This window comes from Manis javanica, chromosome 2 (assembly GCF_040802235.1).
Source record: "Manis javanica isolate MJ-LG chromosome 2, MJ_LKY, whole genome shotgun sequence".
NCBI classification, from domain to species: domain Eukaryota; kingdom Metazoa; phylum Chordata; class Mammalia; order Pholidota; family Manidae; genus Manis; species Manis javanica.
The window spans coordinates 148406600-148433106 of record NC_133157.1 but is presented as its reverse complement, the minus strand read 5'-3'; positions in this window follow the sequence as shown (position 1 = coordinate 148433106).

Sequence of the window (26507 nt, the reverse complement as noted above, 5' to 3'; positions counted from 1 at the left end):
TTTTCATGTAGAAGCAATGAATAAGTTTTAAAGCAATTTTATGATTAAATTCATTGAAGATGGAGCAAATAGTCGCCATCACAATCAAATTACTATCATCCTTACAAATACATTGGTACTCAAGCTCTGAAAATACATACTTGCATTTCATTTGCTCACCCCTCCCCTAGTGTCGATCAAATCCAGGCTTTTCAATAGCAAAGAAATCTGCTTTGGGCAGAAATGGATTAATCATATTACAGCTAGCTGGTAACTGGTTCTCATGTAAAAGTAATGACATGCTAACAAAAGGGAGAAATGTAGGTATAGAGAGGGAAGAATTATGATTAGCTAGGTTTGAAATAAAGGTGTATACTTTTCTGTGCAGAGTCTAAAAACCTACAGGATGTAATATTTAGCTTATCCTGTATTTCCAAATGTAAAATATATATACATAAAGATAGAAAGATCATTATACTACTCACAAATTCCTTGAAAAATCATAAAATAATTAATTTTGCTGCTCTCATCTATAGCATCATTATATCAAAAATTAAGAAATATGAACTGAGCTATAAAAATTCTATTATTATCAAAACAAAAGAATTCTTAGATTCATTTTTTTTCTACTCAAGAAAAATTTCCATCCTTATAAGAAAATAATATAGGTAATTATAAAAGTGTCTATAATAGTTTCCACATTACTATTAAAATTTCATAGTTCCTTTTAAGGTTCCCACTCAAGAGGATAAATTTGGCATTTTATGGCACAACTTTATATACTGATTCTTCCATTCTCTTCTAATTGGACATGCATATCAGTCAGACATATGGATAGATATGACAAAAAAGATTATGTTCTTTTGAAATTATTCTGCAAAACATACTGGATTAAGGAATGGCTGATGGACTTATAACCAATTGCTCTACTTAGAAAGGCATTCTTTTTGTATCTTATTTATTTCTTGTTTTCATATTTGCAGAGAGGATTCTTTCTTTGTGCTTTGATTATTCACAGTGTGAAGAAAACATTCTAAGGTATATTCATGAGCAGATATTGACTCATAAAATATAAGGGGGGCATGCCAAAATGAACATAACATTTGATTTGAATAATTGACTCAAGATATTAGGATGACTGAAAATATTCTCTTGGGTCTTTGATTTTTAAGCACTACATTAAAGTCACTGTGGTTCATAATTTTACCACACTGGAGAAGTCACTCCACAATTAATGCTGCTTACTTATTATAAGGAGTCATTGTTTACCATCTCAGGCTATTAGTTTAGCTTAGGGTCTTGAGCCTAAAAGCACTATTTTTTGCAAAACACTTAAGGCAATCATAAGTCCATAGAAGCCTTCTGTATAACCTATTTTACTGACAAACAATTACATTTTAGATTGAAGAGGTGAAATGATTAAGAATATTTGACTTAGTTGCCATGACAGCATACATTTTTCATCAGGCACAGTGTAATTACTACAATTTCAATGATGTAAAATCAAGAAAGATGATAACAAACAGCAGAACCGTGGAGATATTGCCATTGCAACCAGGTTGCCATAGCAACAGTGATAATAATCCCGGTGATAGATGTTTTCTCTTGCTCTTTCCATTTTGTACGGTTATAACATTCAGAGCCAGTTTTTACCACAGCTTTTTATAGTTTATTAGACTGTCAAAATAGTTTATGAGATGTTGTTGCAAAGGAAATGACTGAGTTCCGCAGCCTAATAAAAATGCCAAATACTCTGTTTACATACTGCTCCAGCACTTAACAAACATTAAAAAATTGTATGAAAAATGATTTGATATTGTATCTGTATTAATCAATTTGCAAGGCATAAGCTTTGTCACCGAAGGTCAAATGAATAGTTTCCAAACACTACTTTTGGCGAAACTTTTGGAAGTTTATTTTTTGACCTAACCCTTGCAACCCCCTTCACCTGGATAGGAGTATAAACTACCCACACGAAATACTCTGAACAACAGAAAGATAAATAGTTATAGAAAATTGAAACCACATTTGCTTCTCAAATTGTTTTAGGGGGAAATATTTAAAGTTTATGGTCAGGAGTATTCTACATTAAAGTTTTTAAAAACAACAGTTATTGAAGATATGGCCAGAGATAGGGGATGTTAGTGGAACAGGCTCAGAAATAAACACTGTGAGTGTGAACAGTTTGACAAGAAAGCGTAAGTAATATACAACAGCACGAGCTCCGTAACATACATATGCACCATGTAATGAATATAATTCACCAATATGAGCTATCTGTGCCAATCATTCTATAGAGTCCTACATCTTATGCAAGCTGTTCTTTCACATTCAATGGAAACACATTACAGAGAATGTGCTTCAATACAGAACTACCATGGGTTTTGCCTGTAAAAAAGGGTACCCTAAGATGCATGCATTCACATGAACCCAGAGGCTTTATAATTTATTGCAGTCATGTAGAGGATTCATGAATAGACTGCAGAAAATTGAGTCAGACATTAAAGCTTTGGGTGCTACTTATATGCAGCAAACAGAAAGCTCTGAATAGTTTCAAAGATCTGTGCAATTTTGTGTTCACAGGCGATTTTACCAAAAAGTATAGAGAATATAGGAAGAATTTTCAATGATAAAGCCTCCCTCTATACGTCTCCATTTGTCCCCCACCACCATTGTCCATTTTAGTGCAGTACTTCACATCTAGTCAGATTAGAGTTTAGGTTAATTCCACTAAGACATTTAGGGTCATGGCCTGTTATCTTAGTGCTGGAAGACAAAAAAATAAAAGGGGTTAGAATTTCCTAAGTGTTGCTTACTCCCACTTATTGATGATCTGCCCCATGTGTTTACTATTGCTTTTATTCTATATGACTTTATGATTTTTTAATGGGTATTTTTGAATGGTTGTGATCAGCTGGGGCCTTATGAATTTTGAAACTGGTGGTTTGGGTCACTTAATGCTCTCTCAGCTTCAGTTCCTTTGTGAATAGGAATAGTAATGCGTAAGCTTTTCTCACAAGTATTGAATTTGTGCCTGCCCATAGTAAATACACTGAATCTGATATTGCTGTCCTGTGGGTGCCTGGGTCACACAGGGATACCAGGAAGTTCACCTTTTTGGTCTGGCTGCTAAAGTGGGGGGTGAGAAGAAGGAAAAAAGATGGGACTTTCATTATCCTTTCCATCAGGAGCAGCCCCAGAATGTGAAAGAAAGGATTGTGGATCAGACATCCTATAACATATTCCTCATATAATACTAACTCTTTTAGGAAACCATTTACTGACTTATGATTTTTAACAACTTAAATAGTAAGTCCAAATAGTTCACATGACTTTAAAAGGGCATATTACTTTGCTCATCAAATGTAACACCACCACTACTCCTGAAATAAGCCACCGGCATATTTTATGGTCAGTGGCATCATACTCCTGTCCTGAACACTGTCCATCATTAAGTAAAGACATCCCTGGAACAGGTTGCTCTCTCTAGCAAGGACTTACAGTAAGTTTATTACCAGGAGTGGTCACTTTTTCCAATTAAGTTTATCATCTGCTTAGAGAAAAATAATATCCCTCAATTTAGGCTCAAAAACAAAATTCTAAGTGCTTAGGTAGTCCTCTTTTTCTTACCCTCAGTATTTCCTCTACTCTGATAGTGACAGATGCCATATTTTTCATGACATGACCAATATAATATTAATTTCATCTATTAATAACAAACCAGATAGCAAATTCCTTCCAGAAAGAAGTTAAGGAACTTAAGCTACATAGAGATGTTAAAATAATAATGAAAGAAAGATCAAAGGCCTGGAATGAGGAAGAAAGGTAGTGGATGGAGGGCGTGTTTAAACCCTCAAAAGAAATTTTCACCATTGCTCAAAGTCAGGTTAGCTTTTATTTCTTCCTTAAGAGAATGTTCTTTATCTATAATCTTAAGAGAATGTTCTGTCCCAGGAAGTAATACGTGTTTCTTAACTTGAATTGCTTTGATGTATGGTTTTGCCATCATATGTAACTTACAAAACTGCCCTGCTGGGATGTTCATTATTTAGTATCTAAAGAGCAATAACTCTAATCTTTACAGCATTTGAGTTAGCTGTAAAAAAAAAATCAATCTTAATAGAGCAGCAAGTATCTAGTTTTAATACCTCAGAATACCATGTACAATGGGGCAGAGTACTTTATAGTTTTATTTTTTAAATTGTTCTCTACTAAGAGTTTAAGGTTTATTCTTGACTTCTATTTTGGTTGAAAATATAAAAATATCCTTAAAATATATCCAAAGTATTTTAAAGTTGATTCTACTCCATTTTCTTCTTAATAGCTCCCAACTGTGAGATTTCCTTTTCAAAGGGATAGTCTTGCCTCAGAACACACCTCCATTGTCCAACCTTTATTATCATTCTAAATGTGTATCTATATCATGGTTTGTCTCCTGTCCTCCATGTCCATCCTTTTGGACTGTACATTAAGTATAGAGAAACATCTATATGTAAAATATTATACACCCACCTGGAAAGATGCAGATCTAATTCTATACTTTGGCAAGTCTATGTTTAAAATCTGCTTTGAGATAAATCAGGTTTAAAAAAAAATATGTTTGCCTAAGAGAAATTGTCAATTAAATTATTCTAAAAGACAAAATGGAATGATAAGAATTGCTTTAACTCATTTTAAAGTAATTCTCAACCTCAGAGGTTCTTGCAAGACTTGCAATCAGTGTCAGAGATTGCAATATTCAGGTACAAAACCCAATTTTGCCATTTGAGAAGTGCAGAATAAAGATACTAGCCTTGCTGTAATGCAAGGTTTACTTGTATTGTATGCCTTTATGGTTATTGAGCCTTTACGGCAAGTAAAACTGATATGACCACCTCTTTGCTTGCTCAGATTTCAGCTGATTCCTCATTGTTTTATTCCCATTGTACATTCTCCATGCAGAGAATAGCTGAACCAATATTTAACCTTCCCCATATACAATTGGTTGAAACTTATTTTTCATATATTAGATTCTTCCATAAAAATTTAGAGTCCTTACAGTGAGACTGCTCTGTAAATGGAATGCGTTCTTCATCATGGACATCTCTGATAGTACCACAAATAATACTTTTTAAATTAGAGAAAACTTGGCTCCAAAACCATATGCATTCTTTACATTGATAACTGAATTTTTTAACTTTCTGGAATTATCTTAAAAATAGTTTCAACTAACTTAGAGGAAAAATGGGAGTAACTGCATAGATCTTCCTTTGTCCTTTCAATATCCTCTCAGCATGAACAAAATAAAAACCATTAATTTTTCTAATAATAAAAATGTTTTTACAACAGTCTGTAATTTGTAATTCTGAGGCAATGTGAAAAACTAAAATTCAAGATGTAACAATGACTGCTGAAGTTACAAATCACTTCTGTACATCTGGGATTTTACAGTGGATATTTCTGTCTTGTACATTTTATCTTGTTATATTTCCACCAACTGTTATTCCTTTTGCTCTCATGTAGCTTTATCCTGGATCACAGTTTGGAGGAGATGTAGTCTTCTAAGACAGAAATTGTTTCAAGATGCCAGAGTACATCTTCTGTTTTCTAGATGAATATTTTAAGGAATTTTGGGAACACCAGATCAGATTACCTTTTTTGAGTTACACAAACAACTTTGATTTCCAGGCAGCCCCATAAAACCTTGCATACTTTACTTCATAGCTCCTGTTTTCTTTGACACCTCATCTTTGCTTGTTATTGGTTCTGTATTATTTTTCTAGCCAGAAAATGCAAAGGGAAATTCATGCCATGTGAGAATTTAACTGTAATACTGAGTATTCATTTCTCAGCATTCTCTGAACTGCAAACCAAGGGGACTTGATTAGATCATTCTATTAATTTAATCCCAATCTCATGTTTAAAGACAAAAAGTCATTTAGCAATTAAAACAAAGAAAAAAGTCAAAGACATAAAATTCAACTTCAAATGTTTTCTTTGGCTCACTAAGCATATTTTCCATTTTACTGGGTTCATTTCCAAGAAGTAGAATAAGACAATCTGAAATTTTGCTAGAAGGGAGTGCTAAAAATGAGAAATCACGTCCTGAAAAATGCTCATAGTCTTCTGGTGTGCACTGCTGAAATTCTGAGTTTTCTTCCTCTGAGGTCTGATAGGTTTCTAATCTCAGCTATATAGAAGTTCCTTCATGCCATGGAAGAATTAATGCACTTCCCCTAAGAAATATAACTTACTATAATGATAACAGCTACGGGTTAAAAAAATACTGAGGAATCTTAGATAACCATCTGGCTTTTAGCTGATCATCTATACAAAGATAAAAGTGGAATGGGATCAAAATTAGATACACTGTATGATCACCTTGACTCCTGTGAAAGATGTAATGAACACCTGTCACTTTTACATTAGAGCATTTAGTGAGAATTGTATACCCTTTAAAATATATATGTTAAGTCAGAACTAGTGATGACAAGTTTTGTTAGTTAACATACTGGTAACATAGATTATGATTAACTATCCTTGATTTTTTCTTCTCCCCCAATTTAGCATACAATCATCAGTCAATAAGTTGTGTTAATCAGTACTCTGTGAATTGTTTCCTTCCCTCCATTCCAAAGGCATGCCCTTGCCTCATCCGTGTCCCTTGGTCTTCCTGTTACTACACTCATTTGCTGTTCTTCTTCAACCCAACCTCCATACCATAACCAAGGATAATTCTCTAAATGACAAATCTAATCTTAACCTATTGCTTAGCATCTTTGGGATGCCCAAGGTTTCTGATTCCAAATTAGAAAGTGTCATATTTGGATTTCTAAGTTAGGAAAAAGTGAGAAACAAGTAGAAAGCTGGACATCTAAACCAGCACACAGGCAGAGGACTCAGTCACAGTGATAAAGCTTTAGATAAAGTAAGATTTAGGAATAACAATGAGGTGGGTTTCGTGTTAGGATTAAGATTCATAAACCAGGCCTTTTCCTAGCTATTCACAATGGGTTCCCCAGACCAGCAGCTTCAGCACCACCAGGAAGCTTGTTAGCAATGCAGATTTCAGCTCCATCCCAGACCTACCACATTGCAAACTCTGGGGATGAGTCCCAACAATCTATATTTTAGTGAGCCCTCTGGGTGACTCTGATGTCCACTGGAGTTAGGCAACCACCATCCTAGAGAAAGGAATGAGTCTAAGCCTGCAAGTTAGAATTAAAGGGCTTATCTGTGGAGAGAGATGTTCTGCCACTTCTGGGAAGGAGGATTTTTATCCTGGGAGCATTTAAAGCTGTGGTTCCATTCCCATGCATGCTGCACATTATAAGCACCTGGGAAACTTAAAACTACTGATACCTGACCTTACCATGGGCCAATATCATCAGAATCTGTGAGGGTGGGGCCCTGGCAATGAGGTATTTAAATATAGCTCAGGTGATCTTTATGAGCAGTCAGGACTGCAAACTGCATATTTAGGGTATCCTAACCTCCCACTAGGATTCTTCGCTGCCCAGCTGAATAAGTATCACTGTGTCCCCATTTCTAAAATTATAACTACCCAACTGCTTAAAATCAGAACCAGCTTACCCAGCCACACTTCTAGGGCCAGCCCTGGTAGTCCTTGCTCAACATCAAGGCCACCACCCTGCTCAGTACCAAAGGCACCCTCCATTTGGCCCAATGTAGCAGTCCTAGAGAGCACTCCTGAGCAGGGCTGGTGAAGCCTTTGTGCATGCTTCTATACTTCATCCTGTCCACCGCTCCAGGTGGTTTCAAATAGGTGCTCATGCATCATGCCCAATGAGATAAGCAACTCTATAGCCATGCTTTACATTTTAACTCAGGCTGCCTAATATAAAGTAAGCCCTTATTCTATGCCCCATGACATGGCTTTCCTCTTCCTGAAGTTGTATTTTACGCTTCAAGCCTGAAGTCATAAATCACTCCAAACTAATCTTTCATAGTTTGAAATTGCTTTTAGTAATAAAAAACAAACAAAATATTATCTTTGGTGTTCTTTTACCAATCTCTCCTAAATAGTGGTGAGTTCTAATTCATCAGAAAAGGAAATAACTGTCAACTTGATGATCTTACATTTTAAACAACCACCATTGACATATCATATAATTTCCTATGTTTAACCATGAAATGATCTAATTTACACAATACAAATTGGAGATTTTGCATGAGGTGATGGTCTTGGGTATTGCTAGTCAGAGTGTGGTCCCACACCCAGCAAGCTGGAAACATTTGAAAGTGTGTTAGAAAAGCAGAATCTCATACTCAACCCAGTCCTACAGATACAGAATTTAAATCAGAATTTGTATTAAAAAAAAAAATCCCTAGGTAATCTTGCTGTACATTAAGGTCTGAAAAGCACTGGTATTGGAAATGTTGAAGAAATTGCTTCAAATTCAGACTAGAGAACCAATTTTACTTGGTAGCTATAAATCCCCAAAATATTTGACATGCTAATTAAAATTATAAATAAATTACTTTCCTTCTTCATTTAATAGAAAATAAGATCTAAAATTAATATAGATGAAGGAGAACTATGGTTTCAAGAAGTTAAAGTTTATGCAATTGCTCTCTGCCACAGAAAACATACCCTCCTGATATACAGGAATATTACATGTTGTGAGGTGCAAGAAGAAGCTGTGGGACAAGGCAGGTCAAGTCAGGAAACCACTGCTCCCATGGCTGGTCAGTGCCCAAAATGTTAGAGCACTGCAGAATTTCGAGATTCTTGATTTAACCATTGTGAAGGAAATGAAAGTTCCTATGGCCAGGATCCTCACCTGTCCCTAAACTACTTGATGATGTAATTGGCCTACTGCAGAGGCTACTACTTACATACTGTGGAGAAAGTGAAGGTTCCAATGGCCAAGATTCTCACCTGGCCCTGGTTGGCTTGCTCACTATACACAAGTGGACAATACGTTGTTACTGACTCTATATGAAGAGCTCCGCCCAGTGCTCTGGGCTGCTGCATGGCTGCAGGTCTGCAAGACTGCAGGAGAGCAGAGATTGGAGTGGTGGCAGGGCCCAGTACAGAGACTTGAGATGGCTGTGGGGGTGGAGAAGCCCAGAGTCAGAGACCAGCTTGCTACATGCAGGCTCGCTCTGAGTGAATGGGATTCTAGTGATTGACCTGCCACCATGGGAATAAAGTTGGATATAAACCCTTTCACCTCAAGAACGTTCCATTCTTCAGTCTCACTGAATCCATAGTGAACTTGTCCGGAGCTGAAACCCATTGACAAGACACACACCCACTGGCAATGAGCAATTATTGTCAGCTTCACTGTATCAAGAGCTGCACCCAATGCTCTGCCCACAGGCAGAGATAGAGATTGTCAATTCCCCAGAGGCAGACGTGATTCCTGCACTCAGCCTGCCACAGTGAGAATAAAGCTTGTTATGAACCCTCTTACCCATCACATTCCATTGTTGTTATTTGGTCTCCACAAATCCAGAGTGAACTTGCCTGTAGGCAAGCCCCTCAGGCGAGACAGTCAATCAATTAACATTATGGAGCATATGCCATACACCAGAAATGGGTTTAGGTGCTAGGAATACTTGCTTTCAGTTTGTTCACTGTCTATATTTTGGAGTCAAGCTTGGGAACAATGACAATGCAGCTCGATAAAGGCTGAATAAAGTCATGCACTACTATAATGGAGGCTCAAAAAAGAAAACTGAATTGACTTGAGAAGAGAGCATAGGCAGGAATAACTTCTGAGAAAAGGATAATGGCTGGGTGTCAATTCAGATAATTGGAGGTAAGTAGAGCTAAGTTCCAGGACTAAATAATTTATTTACACGTTATCTGAAGTCTTTTCAGAAAAAATGAGCCTTGCAGGTGAAATCAGTAAGATTATAACTGAATGATATTTAAGGGAAAGCCTTTGGAGGACAAGTGGTAGTTGAAGGGGAGACAAGGAAGAGTTGAGATTCATGCAATAGAGAGAGAAATAAAGCCTTGAAAAGAACAAGAATGCTTCCTGCTCTGTCACTGAAGAAAAAGGTAGGTGCTTATTAAGACTGTAGGTAAGGAGGCAATTAAATTGAGAGGCTTTGTGCCTGAAAAATCCTATTTTCTCAGTGAAGAAAAATGCAAGTTCTTCCAGAAAAGAGTGATGGGGACTAAGAAAGGTAAAATAGGACAGCATTGCAAATCAGAAATGCTTCTTTTTGGTACTATGACATGGCATTTTCAAGAGACACTTAGGAAAGAGGTGGTGAGGGTCTGTGTGTGATTGAAAACCACAACTTTGTTACAGCAACGAACCTCCAGGTTGTGTGATTTTGTATAACAATATTTAGCAGTGCTTGAATTAATTGAAGGTGCAAGGGTTGTAGTGTGAGTGCAGTAGAAAGACAAATTTGGAAAGTTCTTGAAGATGATGTCAAGAGTAACTGAAGTGATGTATGCATCTTAAACTTCCATGTGTGCATGTGTTCAACTGGTGATCATACTGAAATGCAGATGCTGGTTCAGTAAGTCTTGAGTGGTGACTTCAAGTCCTAGCTCTTAACAAGCTCCAGAAGATGTTTATTCTGGAGTTCTATAGACCACACTTTAAGTAACAAGTCTCTAAATTGTATAAAGGAAGAGTTAAAACTCAAAATGGTGATAATCTGGGAATGAAAGGAAGGGATAAATATACATAATGTCAAAAAGCAATTATACCACTCCACACCCATTAGGATTGCTATTTTTAAAAAATAAGGTGTTGATAACGATACAGAGAAGTTGAAACCCCTGTGCTCTGTTGGTGGGAATATAAAATGGTGAAATGGTATAGCTGCTATTGAAAACAGTATGGTGGTACCTCAAAAAAATTCAACGTATAATTAAGGTATGAGCCAGAAATTCCGCTTCTAGTATATACCCAAAATAACTGAGAGCAAAAACTCAAACATATATGTGTCTACTCATGTTCATAGAAGCATTATTCACAACAGCCAAAAGGTGGAAACAACCCATATGTCCACTTATAGATGAATGAATAAACAAAATGTAGTGTATACATATGATGGGATATTATTCAGCTTAAAAAGGAAGGTGATTCCGGGAAAGGCAGTATATACAGAGAAGACAAGTAATGATTCTATAGCATCTTACTACGCTGATGGACAGTGACTGTAATGGGGTATGCGGGGGGGACTTGATAATAGGGGGAGTCAAGTAACCATAATGTTGTTCAAGTAATTGTACATTAATGATATCAAAATAAAATTTTAAAAAAACATTAAAAAACAAAAAAGGAAGGTGATTCTGACACACTGCATCATGGGCAACCTTGAGGACATTATGCTAAGTAAAATAAACCAGACACAAAGGACAAATACCATATGATGCCACTTACATAAAGTACTTCTAGTAGTGAAATTCACAGACAGAAAGTAGAGTGGTGGTTCCAGCCGCTGGGCTGAGGGATGCAGAGTTAATGTTTAATAGATACAGAGCTTCAGTTTGGAATGATAAAAACTTTCTTTAAAAATACTAATGCCTAGCTTCTACTTCTAGCCATTCTCACATAATTGCTATGATATGCGACCTGGTCATCAGGATTTTAAAGTCCAAGATGATTCCAATGTGCAATAAAATTTGAGATCAAGCAGATTAATTTTGAAAGAACAAAAGGGATTTAAAATGGAAGAGTTACAGCCCTTGGAGAATAATTTTTTAAATTCATTTTATGAGGAAACTATACAACAGCCTTCAGATTCTTGCTTTCCTCTCTGGAGACTAGAACTCAAAACTGTCTTAACAGAAAAATGGGTTTGTTTGTACAGTTCTACTCTGTCACAGATTTTGACTGGCATTATACGAAACCTTCATGCCCTGGGCTCTGTCTGCTCAAGATAAGCCAAGAGCTTGGATGAGGTCAGCACAAAGGTACCAAGTGGGGTGCTCCCCTTGTGACTGCATTCAGTCTCTTATTTCTGTGAATTTTACATACCCCCAAAGAAAATCAAGAGGAATTGGAATCAAAAGAAAAGCAGTGGGGACAATAAACATCTTTATCATTTTCTCACCATCTGATTTTTGTTTGTTGAAGGAAATTGAAATGTCTGGGAAGACTGGCCTATAGTACAGTGAAGTTATCACTGAGTAAATGTAGTCACCTTTGATGTGCGATTCCAAGATTACCTTGTCTGAAAAGGAAACCTTTTAATAACTAGCACCTTTCTGCAAACTATGTTTTCTAAAAGTCCCTAAAAAGATGTAATAATCACAAAGAAACGTTTGTAGAACATACCAAGTCAGATTTTCTTTCAAAATTCTTGATTTTACTCTTTTCTAAAGAGGCCAAAAGGTCTTAAACATTTACTCTTACAATTTGATTAGAATGACCTTAAGGCATTCTTCGTTTGAGGATACACACACACATATATAACATAGATGTATATATAAATGTAGCATATATGTATATATACACACACACATATATATACACATATATTATACTTATATATATATATATATATATATATATATATATATATATATATATATATACACACACACATACACACACATATTGTATTTATACATGATACACTGTGTGGTCTCAAATAAGCATAACATCTCATACTGATCTTCAATTTAAAACACTTGCCTTTTTTTTGCCTGAAGTGTTGAGAATTATTAGAAGTTACTTAAATTCTATTTTGGAATGTGGAAATAAGGAGAGGGAAAGTTCTGTTTCTCAATATACTTGTAATCCTAAAAGAAACAATTTGTTGTTTAGATTCACCTTCGGGGGTAGAGGCAGGTGTCAGAAAGAAATCACAATGGTATGTGAATGATATGACCCATGCTACCTTACTCTGATTTAAATAGTCTTAACAGAAATTAATATTAGATCCAAAAGCATCTCTCAATCCCTGAAACATGGTATTTATAATCTTATTGATCTTAAGACAACAGAATAAATATAGGCAAGCAAGAAGCAGTTCAAAGGCATTTTGGCATGTGTATTGTAGCTGAAATATAAAATTGTTAGCAATGCTACCTGATAGGATAAAATAAAGATTATCGCATGGAGAAGTTTTTTCTCTATTTAGAATCCATCCTTTTTTATCTGCCCTTGATCTACAAAACCATCCAAAGAAACTTTCCAGACTGGTTAGCTAAATTCTTCCAGTTATAAGTTACTCCCTAAAAGAAGCTTTGGCACTTTCGAAGGCTCATTAAAATTTTCTGGGCCCCCAGGTATCACTAAGGAAACAGTCACAATAATTTGCTAAATGGTATCTTTGGGACCTTACAAAGGTCTTCTTCCTTACAAAAGACTAACTGGCTCTCAAAAAGAAATTTACTTCCTACCAAGATAGGGTGTAGACCCTTTGTGTATTGTTCCAAGAAGAATTTAAGGGGGTTTTAAATCAATTATTTGTTTTAGACAAATTCTGTGATCTAAAAAACTCCTATTTTTGACTATTAAAGTCTAAAACAAAAAAGCACCAACCTGGCTGTACTTTCTCTCTAGTCAGGCAGTTCGCTGAGAAAACCGCCTATTTAAATGGTATGGGGCCCAGCTTGGTCTCCCTTTAATTTCAAATTGGCTGTCCTGGAAATGCATCAGCTGTTTCTTTAAGGCCCAGAGAAGATTTATAAACATTTCTCTAAGTTTAAGTGAAACTAGAACTATCTTCAAACTCTTAAATGACATAATCTAAATAAACTAAACTAACATCTCTGAAGGAATTTCCATTACAGTAATGGAAGAAGAGATGAAAAGCTACATTAAAAGTTACGTGATCTTGCTTTAGTGTTCTTGCAGTGTTTGTATTTGTTAATTTACCTTCTCTATCATCTTGTACTATATTCAACAAAATAAAGTATAGAATTCAGGTCATGTGGCTTTACATGGCTAAATATTCCCTGAAAAGGAAAAAAGAACAGTTTCATGAAAGTAGCAGGAAAAGAAGACAAGAGAGCTGGACCTAAAAATTAAATCTGGCATTCATGTAAAGATCAAAATTAAGAACACAAAGAGAAAATAAAGTTCCTGGGACAGCCCCCAAATTCCTTCCCTATTCTTGGCATGCTTTGCAAAGGGGAGACTGGATTCTGCTGTGTAGTCAGTAATACACCCATTACAAAAATACAGGTTTGGGGAAGTACTGCTATGAAAGAAAAGGGGTCATAAAACCTGTACCACCACTCCCATCCTCAGCTGTAGCAGATAAATCAATAGGTTTTTCTAAAAGTAACTTCCCAGCTATCACAAAAATAGGAAAATAGCTTATACCTGACTCTTAGGACAATAACGACTTTAGTGTATGTGAAAGGAAAGGAGCAACACACAGCAGCAATTCACCGGAGAGTTCCGCTTTATTAGGGAAAGGTGCTGGGTTATATAGGAAGGGGCATAGGGTGATTGTGATGTTACTTCTACAGGGCTGGTGGCTGTTGGCTAGGTGCTGGGATTGGGAGGGGGGCGAGAGGTGATTGGGCTTCAGGTGGCACCGGCGGGAACCGAGGACCCCCGAAGAGAAGCCGGAAGTTTGCCATCTTACTGTTGGGGGCCCTTCAGTATGTAAGGGAATTTACAGGCCTCAAATGATATTATTATGACAATTTGCAAGTTAGTAAAGGAAACTCACAAAGTAAAGAACTTGGTACATCACAGAACTAGTAAATGGCAGAAACAAGATCAGGGAATCATGTTTTGGTTGTTTATTTTTCTTGTTTTCAAAGAAAACACTCCAGGATTTTCTCATCAGTTATTCTCTTCTATATTTGTTCTAAATCATTAAATTTTTTAGCACTACCAATTGCTTTTTCCTCCAATGTTTTTTATCTTATGATTCCCTTTTTAGTACATGAAAATCAGCTGAAATATTTTATTTCTTCATTATCTAAATACTAAAGAGCTTTAGGGTATTTTCCTCCTCGCACATATGTTTGTCTTAGGATTTTAACGTACACTCATCTCACTACTATTACTTTCTGATACTCTTTATTTCCAGGTGGTTAAGAAACACTTAATCTTTTTGTTATTAATTTTATATGCAACTTATTTCCTCACAGAATATGGCCTATATCTTTTCTGCTTTGGAGTAGTTCTTCTTTGTTGGAATTTATTTTCCATTTTTAGGTACCAACATTTCCTAAAAGAAGAGAATTTTGATATACACATAATCTATCTTTGCATCCAGATTTAGATGTACTATATTTATATTTATATCTAGATATAGATATAACGTGTACATGTGTACCCCTTATATACAATCTCATTAATTACATTATTCAGACTGTAAAATACATTAAATTTTCCCCTTTATCTCTTAAAGATTGAGGAACACTCTTATTGTGTCTTCAATTGCTCCTTAAGGTTTTAGTAATGTTTAGTTTTATATTTTTGATATGTTATTCACCTCAGGTAATAACTAGATGTTATCTTCTTTAATCAATAAAATTGCTCTTTATCCTGGTAAACGTCTTTGGCCTAAAATTCCACTTTGTTTGATGTTAATATAACCCAAATGACCCCAGACTTCATTAGCCTGTGGGTACTAAGGATGCTCCATTAATATTAATATCCTAATTTGCTCACTCATTAACCCCTACCTGTATAACAGTAGGACCTTGACCTCTACTTAGGAAGTCCCTAGGCAGTATCTGACTTGTTCTCTGGAATCAGTAATCTGCTTTTTGTGGCTACTGGCTGCTGTTTGAAGACAGACTCTTGGCTCCTGTCAGCAGCAACCAGCAGCAGCAGAGAATATAGAAGACTGGCTTCCAGGCCAGACATGTAGTCCTCAGGTGCCTTAACAGAGACTATCTTCTGGGAAATAGAGAAATCTTTTAGAGGGGTTTCCTAGTGAAGGTGCCTTCTTGGGGATAAATGAGAATACTACTGAAATTAACATTCAGCCTTTCTTCTTCCCAAGACACATATTTGCTGAGAGAAATTTGAATAACAATTGCTCCTCTCTCAGCTCCAGGCCTGATATGAATTTTGGTTTATCACAGCCAAACTGTCTTTGCACAGATGGCTCTTCTCTCAAGGACCACACCTCCTTGAAATGTGGATTCTTTTGGAATACCTTCTCGCACATTTTGAAAGATAAGTCTGTAAAATAAAGCTTTTATTTTTAGTGCCCATTATTTTGTAGGCATGTTGTGAATGATCCTAAACCTCATGCCAATCCTATGACAGGAGACAAGTTAAGTAACTTCCTCAAAAAGAGAAGCTACATCTATAATCACCAATTTTTCCTGCTATGACTTTCTCAATCTTGGGTTTTTCATCTGATTCATTTTTCTGGTGACTAAAATATGCCCTCAAGTACATCTTTCCTAAAAAATTCCTTAGCTTGTGTTCACTTTGAGTCTTTAAAGAGAGGTTCTATATAATGTTTCCACTGTGCTTTTACTCATGTATGACAATACTTTGGTCATTCTTTCTTTCCCTGCAAACTGGAAGTATAGCATAATGTGTAACATGTTAAGGATTAGCAGAGTTATTTCCTAAAAATGCAGATTCCTGGTAAGAGTTCATATAATTCTGATGCAGATGTTTTGTAAATGACACTTTGAAAACCACTGTACGGTGCTTAGCATTACAGCCTAACATCAGACTCTTGGAGTCTTTGCTTTGTTTCTTACTAGTTTTGCAACAGTGAATATATTTCTTAATCTCTCTAAGCCTCAGTTTACTTATCTGTAAAATGTGACTAATGATAACATCTACGGGGGGATTAAATGACATAATGCCTGTAAACATGCAGCAGAGCTCTGAAAAGTAAATAGTTGACAACTGTTTGCTATTTTTACAATATTATTTGCCATGCCATTATCTACCTTTACAAGTTATAAAAAATAGTGACATGGCCCCCAATTTTTTTCATTAAACTTTTCCTGATTGGCTTTCTACTTGGACCCTAGAAGTATATCTTTGTCTTTGAAATTTAAAAAAAGTATATGCTTAGATGTGTTTTTTTTTGTTTTTCTTTTATTTTTTTCTAGTTCATAGTAGCATTCTTGATGTCTTACTTTTGTTCAGGAAAGTTTTCCTTCTTCTTTTTGTCTTTCAATAATTTTTCTGCTCTGAGAATTTTTGTAATTCTTTCTTTACATTCTGGGGAATCTTCAAGAGCATGTTCATTACATTGTCAATTTCATAAAGGCAATGCCGAGTCTACGTCTTGCCAATTCTAATGCTATTTAAATCATCTTATGTGGTTATTAATTTATTCATTAATTAATCGATCTGATGGGTCTCCTAAATTTTTAATCATCTCACTTTTTTTTCTATGATAGAATTGACATTTTATTGAATTTAAGATTCTGAAATACTAGAAATCTAAAATTTATGTTCCCCATAGTAAATAGCTTGCTCTGGTGGGAATATGGAAATGGATCATACTTGTAGTTGTGGAAGTATAATTATGGATTATTAGCTTAGGTGTTTCAGATGATGAAATCTGTAAGAGTAGGATTAGGCATGGTAGAGATAGAAATTTTATATTTGCTGAAGTTTGGTTATTTGTGGGAAGTCCACATAAAGCTGCCTAGTAGAAATGGATATTCAGATCTTGATTTTGAAAAGTCTTACCTAAAGATAAGTGTTTCAGATATTACTCTACACTTGATAATGGGAGCAAAGGAAATCAACCAGAGAGAAGGTACCTGGGACAGAGGCTGGGAGTAGAACATTGGAGAATAATCACATTTCAGTGATGAGTTTACATTTGAAGAACGTCATTAGACTATGAAAAGTGTGACTAGAGAAGCAAAGAGGGAGGAATTCAGGAAAGAAGATCAAAAGAGGACTAGCAGTGATTGTGCTACAGAGGCTAAATAGTATGAGAATGTTGAGGAAATGACAAGATCTGTAAAATAAAATATATAACAGGTTATTGATGTAGCATTAGAATGAATTTTTGTAATTCAGGAGAGGTAGAAAAATAGCAACAATAAATTTAATCTACACCTTCAATAAGCTTTTTTTGGACAAAACAAGAGTGACAAAAATGGTAGAGATCAGGCATGAATTGCATTAAAGACTGGGAGCTAGCTGAAATAAGCCAAAGATACAAGTACCATGAGAATAATTAATGGAGGGAAGTTCAAAGGATGTGAGAAAAAATGGAGATAAAGCACAGAAGGAGGGAGGTGTTATTCTTGGATAAAAGAGACTTCTGAGATTAACCAGAAAGGCAAGTACATGTGTGAACTCAATAGGTTTCTTGGAAAGCAGAGGTAACATGTTAGAAATATCTGTGTGAGAGTGTGTCAGGGAATTTAAAGAACATTATGGAGTGATTGTATTAATTCCAGTGAGGATGCTGGCATTAAAGAATGTCAAAGTGTTTTCAGTGTCCCTATCATATTGACAATAATAAATTCATAATAAAACCAACCAAATTACATAGTTGCATGAAAATTTTTTTTCTGAAACCACTGAGTACCTTGAGTCGGCCTGCATAGTATTTGCAGGGAAGATGTGCCGGAGAAGAGGTAAAGTTACTGAATCAACACAAAAGTATTGAAATTTACATGAATGGGATCTAGGCTGGATTAGGTGTGCCAGATACCTGCCATGCCCATGGTGTTCTCTGAGAAAACTGCAGAGTCATGCCAACCCTCTCATTCTTTGTGTCATGCCAATCCTATCATCAAGTTACTAGGTCAGAAATAGGCACCCACAGGTGAACAACAATGGGTGGAGCTACGAGACGTGCCTGGCATGAAAACCAACCAAGAATGATGTTTTAGTTTTTTGCAACATAACTAACCCACTTTCTCTGTGAGATGTACATGACATAGTATGGTTGTGTATTATAAAACAAACTACCGTATATAACTATAAGACAAAAACTGAACAAAATAAAAATTTTTTAAAAAGTGATTGGATAGGAAGCATAAAAAAGAAATGTGAGAAAAAGTGCATGTTAAACAAAAAACTTACCTGTCATAGCTAAACCCTAATTTAAAAAATTAATTCTAGCAATGAACTAAATGGAATTATGTTTTGTTTTTCATAGGGACCATACAATAATATAAGTACAAAATTTAATTTTATATATTCTTTATTAGCAAAAATAGAGTATTAAAAATAATGTAGTATTATTTCTTCTCTATTAGAGCTTTGAACTTTTTTTTTTGGTTGAGAACTAATACCAGAATTCGGGATAGGAGAGTTGCTAGGGTTCTTAAAAATATACAGACTTGGAAATATTTTAATCCTTTCCAGATTGGTGTTAACTTTCAAGAACTGGCCCTCAGTAGGTATGCTATTTTTTTTGGTCTTAAAAAATTCACTTTCAAACAATTCTCTTTGCAAGATAAGTAAAATAGGATAATCAGTGTGTTATCCCATTTCTTTCTCTGATACCTTAAATATCTCGTTGGAGTAGTAACACCTACTACAAATAATAGCAACCATTGATTAAGCTCCTGCAATTTTGTCTGGCACTTTAAAAGTTATATTCTTATTCTTCTGTGCTTACATATTATTCTTATATTCTAAATTATATATAGAATCTATGATAATTATAATAGCCTTATATGGTTAGTAATATTTTATCCATGTTAGAGTTTAGGAGACTGAAGCTCAGAGCTATTATGTGATTTGTCTGAATTGCTACAGTTACCTAAGTGTTGTACCAAGAATTTCAAGGTAAAAATTCATCTTTCCGCTCATCTTCTTCACCATCTGTCACACAGAATTTATAGAAAGATCAATACAGGGACTTAGTTTTCTGGAAATATGGTATCCACATTCTTGAAAGTACTAATATAATATCTACAGTCTGTTTCTAGGGGCATAACCATAACATTCTAAGAGAAAATTTTTAAAGATCATTATTGTTTTTAAATTATTCATTCAATGTCTATTAAAACTGTAAGACTCCCTGCCCCCAAAAAAGACCAGCCCTTTAATACTTGTTAGTAATATAGTAATCTGTATATTTAGTACAAGGCAAATAAAATATGAAATAAGAGAATAGTTATCTTTTATAAACATATTTTGAAATTTTAATTTTTTAAAATAATTCTTGTGAATTATATTATTTATCATATTTTAAGAGTTTGAAGTGTGAATTTATATGCAAGACTAAATGTCAGACTAGAATACCATTTCATTTGTTGATACTGTTAATATATACTATATATTTTGTAAAAATCTAATTATATAATGAACACCATGAGAAAATTATACTTTGCAGAAACACTCTAAGACAATTATAGCTCAATTTTGCTTCCCTAGAATGACAAATAGCAGAACTGCTCCTCTCTCCCACTGCCAATAACATCCTCAAGTCAAAAAGGGCCAGAAGATTAGATTACAAATTCTAATATTTTTTGCTACAGTAATATTTTAATGTCATTACAAGAGAATAACATTCAGCCCTCCAGTAATTATTAAATTAAGCCCTAAATGTTTTATAGCATGTTAAAACTCAGAACAGAATCTGCAGTGTGAGAAAACTTGGGAGGATCTTAATTCTTACACTTCATCAGCACCACCACCATTATCTGATGAAGGGATTGACCAACCTCACCCTGAATGTGTCTGAGTTTTTAGAATTCTCTACCAGTTATAAGATCCCATTCAAAGAATGCTCAGTTCTAATTCTTAGAGAGTACTTTTAGAGAATTCAGTTGAAAAAGTTATATTCATTTGTCCTAGTTTTACCCTCTGTGGTTAAACTAACAAGCTATAATCCTTTTTCCATATGGAAATACTTTTATTACTTGAAGGCAGTTATTGAATTTCTTTGTGTCATCCCAGATCCTCCAACTATTTCTCTTGATCTTGAGACCCTCACCATATTCGTCACTTGTCCTAGAAAAGGTCCACTTATGACACATCTCTGGATGATGGAAAATAATGCAGTGTTACTGCTCACTATTTCTAGACTTTTATTCAGGATATCCTTAGGGTGAATAGATTTAACAAACATAATTTTGACTATTTTAGAGCAAATTCAAAGGCCCATGATATAAAGTGATTACTAATTCTGCCAATTGAAAAAGAATCAAATTGCACAGGTTACAAGATTGCTGTTCAGATGCAAATCACTTAATGGATAAGGGTGAGTGAATAAACCTGATTAGAAAATATCCATATTGCTGTGTAGCTTTCTGATTCTATAATTCTCAATGTGCAAATACAGCTTTTGTTAGCATGTGTGTGTATGCATGTTTGTGTGTGAAAAGTGACCATAAAAATAAAGCCAACTGCCAGTGCTGTGTTGGAAATAAAGTAACACTAAAAGGTCTAGGAATGTTATGATGAGAGCCACAAAATATTTTGATAATTCATTCTTTAAATTTGATATATAACATGAGTGAATCTACCTTATGTATTCTACATAATTTTAAGGCAATTAATAAAAATGGAAATGACTGTCCAACCAGTATAAATTTTCTCATCTAAGAATGAACAAAAATTTATTGATAGTCAATTTCTAGGCTGATATGTCCAACAAATGAAACCCTCTGTACTGAAATGATTTGAGAAACAGTCAAGAGAATTGAAGATTTCTGCATAAAGAAACTTACAGATTCAAAGGTTCAAGATATATCCTTCATGATATCAAAGGTCTGCAGAACCTTTTATGAAACAGGCTAAGGAGATACTAGAGATGTTTCAGTTAATACACACACTGAAAGTAAAGATGTGGGAAAACAGCATTGCAAAAACCCCATAGCACTGAACTCTGTAGTAGGCTGCATAATGGCTACCCAAAGATATCAGATCAGAATACATAAACTCTTACACCTCAATAATGAAAAGATAAATAACCCAATAAAAAGATGGGCAAAAGATAAAAATAGACATTTCTCCAAGGAAGATGTGCAATTGACCAATAAACACATCAAAAGATGCTGAACATCATTAGTCAGGAAATGAAAATCAAAACCACAATAAGACACCACTTGACACCACTTCTAGAAAGACTAGAATCAAGAAGGCAGATAATAAGAATCAACAAGAATGTGGAGAAAAAGAAGAAAACTTCATATTCTGCCTCTGCCGGTGGGAATGTAAAATAGCACACAACAGCTTTGGAAAACCCATCCCTCAAATGATTAAACGATACTATATGACCCAGCAATTCTATTCCTAGATATGTACTAAGAGAAATTAAAACACATGTTCACACAAAAAACTTGTACATGAATGTTTATATCAGCATTATCCATAATAGCCAAAAGGTATAAATAGTCCAAATGTTACTCAACAGATAAACAAAATGTGGCATTTTGTACAATGTAATATGTAGTCATAAGAAGGCATGAAGTAAGGATACATGCTACAACTTGGATCAACCTTAAAAATATGTTAATGAAGAAAGCCAGTCACAAAATACATATGTTATGTGACCCCATTCATATAAAATACAAATAGAGAAATCTATAGAGACAGAAAGAAGCTTCGGGTTAAGGTGCGGGGAATTTGGCAATAGGGGCTGTTGCTAAATGGTAAGGGTTTCTCTTTGACATGACAAAAGTGGGCTATGGTGGTGATGGTTGCACATATATGTGATTGATTATGCTAGAAATAATTAATTATTCACTTTAAAATGAGTCAATTATATGGTATAAAATGATATCTCAAAAGAGCTGGAAAAAAATGAGTTTAATTTCTATGTGCTGAAAGAGAAACATACCCAAGGTGATTGTTAAATTTTTTTAAAGTTATAAGAATGGACAGAAACCAGCAGTGCAGAATGGAAAGCTCGTCCAGACCCCACTGACAAAATAATAGCATCAGCAGGAGAGCCAGAGGGTTCTCTCTGACTGGAGGGACTTCTCATACATCTTTGCTTGCTTTAAGTAAGTTCACAGACATCAACCACATGCATGATCCCGTAAATGGCATAAACAACTAAGACTGGGTGCTCAGTGAGGACCACATAACAGAATCTTCTCTTTTCAGGGAAGCATCATTCATCACCTTGTAGCATCAAGTGTGGCTGGTGAGGACTTTGTGAACCATTTGAATACTCTAAGAGAACTTCTACTTGTTTAGTTTTCCCTTACAGAAATGTTTTAGAATCTTTTCTTTATATTTGGAGATCTGAAATTTCACAAGAATACCTCCAAGAATGGATTTTGTTTTCAATTTTATTTCAATTTTATTTTAACAGCCTCTGAATCTAAAGACCTTTATTTTACTTCTTTTACACTTTTCTCAATTCCATTTCACTCAATTTGCCCTCACAGTACACAAATTCCTTTTATATTTTCAGGCTGAGTTTTTATGCTTATACTCTGGGAGATAGTTTTCAGTCATATCTCTGAGCACCACTGTACTGTTTTAATTCCTGGCAGTCATAATTTTAATTTCTAAGAACCTTTTCTTGTTCTATGATTCTTTCATTGTTTCATCAAAGTCTGTTATTTTATGGCTACAAAATCTTACTCTTTCGGTACATGGGTGACTACGTTAATTGCTTATTTTGATCTTATGACTGTAAACAGGGGCCTCTTAAATCAGAATAAGAAGGCCTTTACTCTGACATGTTCAATTCTTATAAAGTAACTATAATCCTAGCTATTTTATTATAAAGGATCGTCCTTCAGTTTTCTTCTTATGGTACAAACTTCAAGCTCACAGTTGCACTGCATCAACGGGGACTTGGGTTGGACCAGCACCTCACCAATGCAGTTAGATGCTGACACCGTTCTTTTCCTCTCAGGGCAACACCCCTTGTGAGTACCGGCTGACTCCATTTGAAGGCTCTTCATAGGGGTCCCGGTCCCTAGGAAAATAGCCCTGGTTATCACTTTTTAGACTGATTCCCTATTTATTCCTGCTTGTGTTATTTCTGCTTTGTTTCATCTGTCATCACACGCATGTCTGTGTTTTGTCTTCCCGAGTTGCGTTAATAACTTCAGTCCGCTGTTGGCTTTCACTCCTATTTTCTTGCTATTGTGGATTTGTTCACTTTTGCACACCTTTATTTTTATTTCAGGGGTGTTTTGTAAGATCCAGGAGGCATATGAATGTTTTCAGGCCACCATCTTGAACCAAAAGGTATCAGAACCAAGAAAAACATCAAATGGTATTTTTATAAACAAAATCCTGAATAGTAAAGCCATACCCAGACAAAAACAATGTAATTAAGTGGATTAGGTCACCTGCAAGAGGCATATTTTTAATACCTTTGGCAAAACAGTTAAGAGCAAGGCTTAATTAAAACATCAACCATAGTAACACCAAAACCTGATGAAGCCATGGGAAATTGTAAGGTCTCAGGTGATGCTGGAATGAATAGGAAAGCAAAGTCTATCTGGGAGAAAGGCTAAGAAAACTCCTTAGTGACATGGGACTTTGAGTGCCACATATTTGATAAAATAGATAACAATGAGGCTCTGTATATTCTTGAAAGGGAAGATGACAGGAAGAATGCAATGTTTGGAGACCGTTGTCATACCAGTTGTACAAGCAGTAGACTGAGTCAAGGACAGGCTAGGTAAAGCAAGGAAGATCCTGTGTACCTTTGTTCATACAGTCTAATAATGAAGGTCTAAGGAACCAACAGAGGCTGGTGGGGATTGAAAGGTAAGAGGAGAGGAAGTCCTCTTGCTATTTCATTTAGTTCCATTAATTGTATTTTACTTCCAAAAGGAAAATAAATAAGAACAAGAACTACAAAAAACAGGATCTGAAACAAAGTGTCATCATCTGTAAAATCAGAGAAGATAAACTAGGCAGATGTTACATTATTTTTCTACTTTTCAATATTTAAGAAACTATAATAAAGTTAAAAAAATTAAGAATAAAGGGAGGGCATAAGAATTTTGATTTTTAGGTGTTGTACCTGCAAAATTCACAGCAAGGGTTTAAATCTTGCTGGGATTTTATGTCAGATAAAAACAGAATTGACTTAAACTCTGTGAGCCACAGATACCTAATCTTCAAAATGAATTTGATAGTACCAACCTCAGAGAATTCTTGGGAAAACAAAATATGGTGGTATGTGGAAAATCAAGTTTGCCTATTACTATAGAAGCCTTGCAAACCTTTTTTTAAAGATACAACATCATATAGATAAGTGAGGCATATCTCAACTTTGCAAACTATTATTTAAAAATAAATAGTGTTTTGCCACACCAGTTTATCCTAATAAGAAATGAAATAAAGGAAAAATAGATAAGCTAAAACAGTCTAATTTTAAAAATTACTCACTGAATCTTCTTATGCCAATTAAAAAAAAAAGTCATTTAACCATAAGTCAGTTTCCTTATTCAACACATACACTCTAATTACAGGATGCACTATGGTTTTACATTTTATATGCCTCCAAGTGATCTAATATTATTGTTTCTAAATCTCCAGTAAATACAGTCAGCAGAATGCATTGTCTCCATGCCTAATTTCACTCTATAATATACTGATCTGAGAACTTTTTGAATTACATATTAATTCTGAGGACAAAATTTTCTTCTGGAGTTGAAAAACTCAGGCAAAGCTAAGATTACCAAAATTATTAGATATAGGTTGTAATTATTTTTATTATATTATATTTTATATTTTGCTGTACAAAAATACAGTATGATTTATGGTGATTAATTTCCACAATATTATTTAAATCAATAAATGTTTTTATGTCTAGGAAAAACCGTGTCACCAGAATACATTTCACTTCTGTTCATTCTTTGCTCATGTGAATGACTGCTTAGAATAATTGCCAATGGTTACCTATTTTCATGTCCTTTTCATGGCTAATGAAAATCTAGTGGTTGTTACTGTTTTCTATGGTGAGTTGGAGGGAAGAAATGAATTAACTGGAAATTAGTAAATTTCCTCTTTATATTTAGTGTAGTATTATTCTCTTGAAAAGTTACCAAACCAAAATCTTAAATGGAATAGCAATTCTCAATGCATTATAATTGATAAATTTCAGGTTTTTCCATAGTTAACTAAAAATACTTATCAAGATTTTGCCGAGACTCATAATGAAAGTTATAATCATCATGTATCATATCATTGTTAATTTACTGGCAGAAGAGAGTTCTAGATTTAAGAATATCACTTAAATAACAATCTGTGATTATCAGTTTTCTGTAAAACTTTAGTCTTGAAGTAATAAAGCAACTGGGCCCAAGTCTCTCTATCTATAGGTTAATAACATTTTTTAAAACAAAAAGAACTTTTGCAAAGAAATTTCTCTAGCATATATATATATATAGATTTCATTGTTTGAGTCCAACAACTCATGGACATGAATAGCAGTGGAGCTAGTTGATAATAGCATTTCCTCTACAAAATAAGTTTTTAAAGTGTGACTTGGGTGTTTGCGTGAAAGTGTGAATTGAGCATTTGCTAATGAAACCTGTGTGCAACATATAGACAGCTTTGGGGCAGGATCTTAATGGGTAACTACAGCTGCCTTGTTGGGCCCATTGTATCAAGCAGCAGAGAAACTGCTTTATCCAAGGTGCTAGATCTCAGATGGTGGTGTTATCTTTTGTTTATCACACTGTTCTGAAGCGTTCTGAAACTTTTTCTTTTTGGTGTCTCTTTTTGCTATCTTATTTCAATGTTATGCTCCATAAT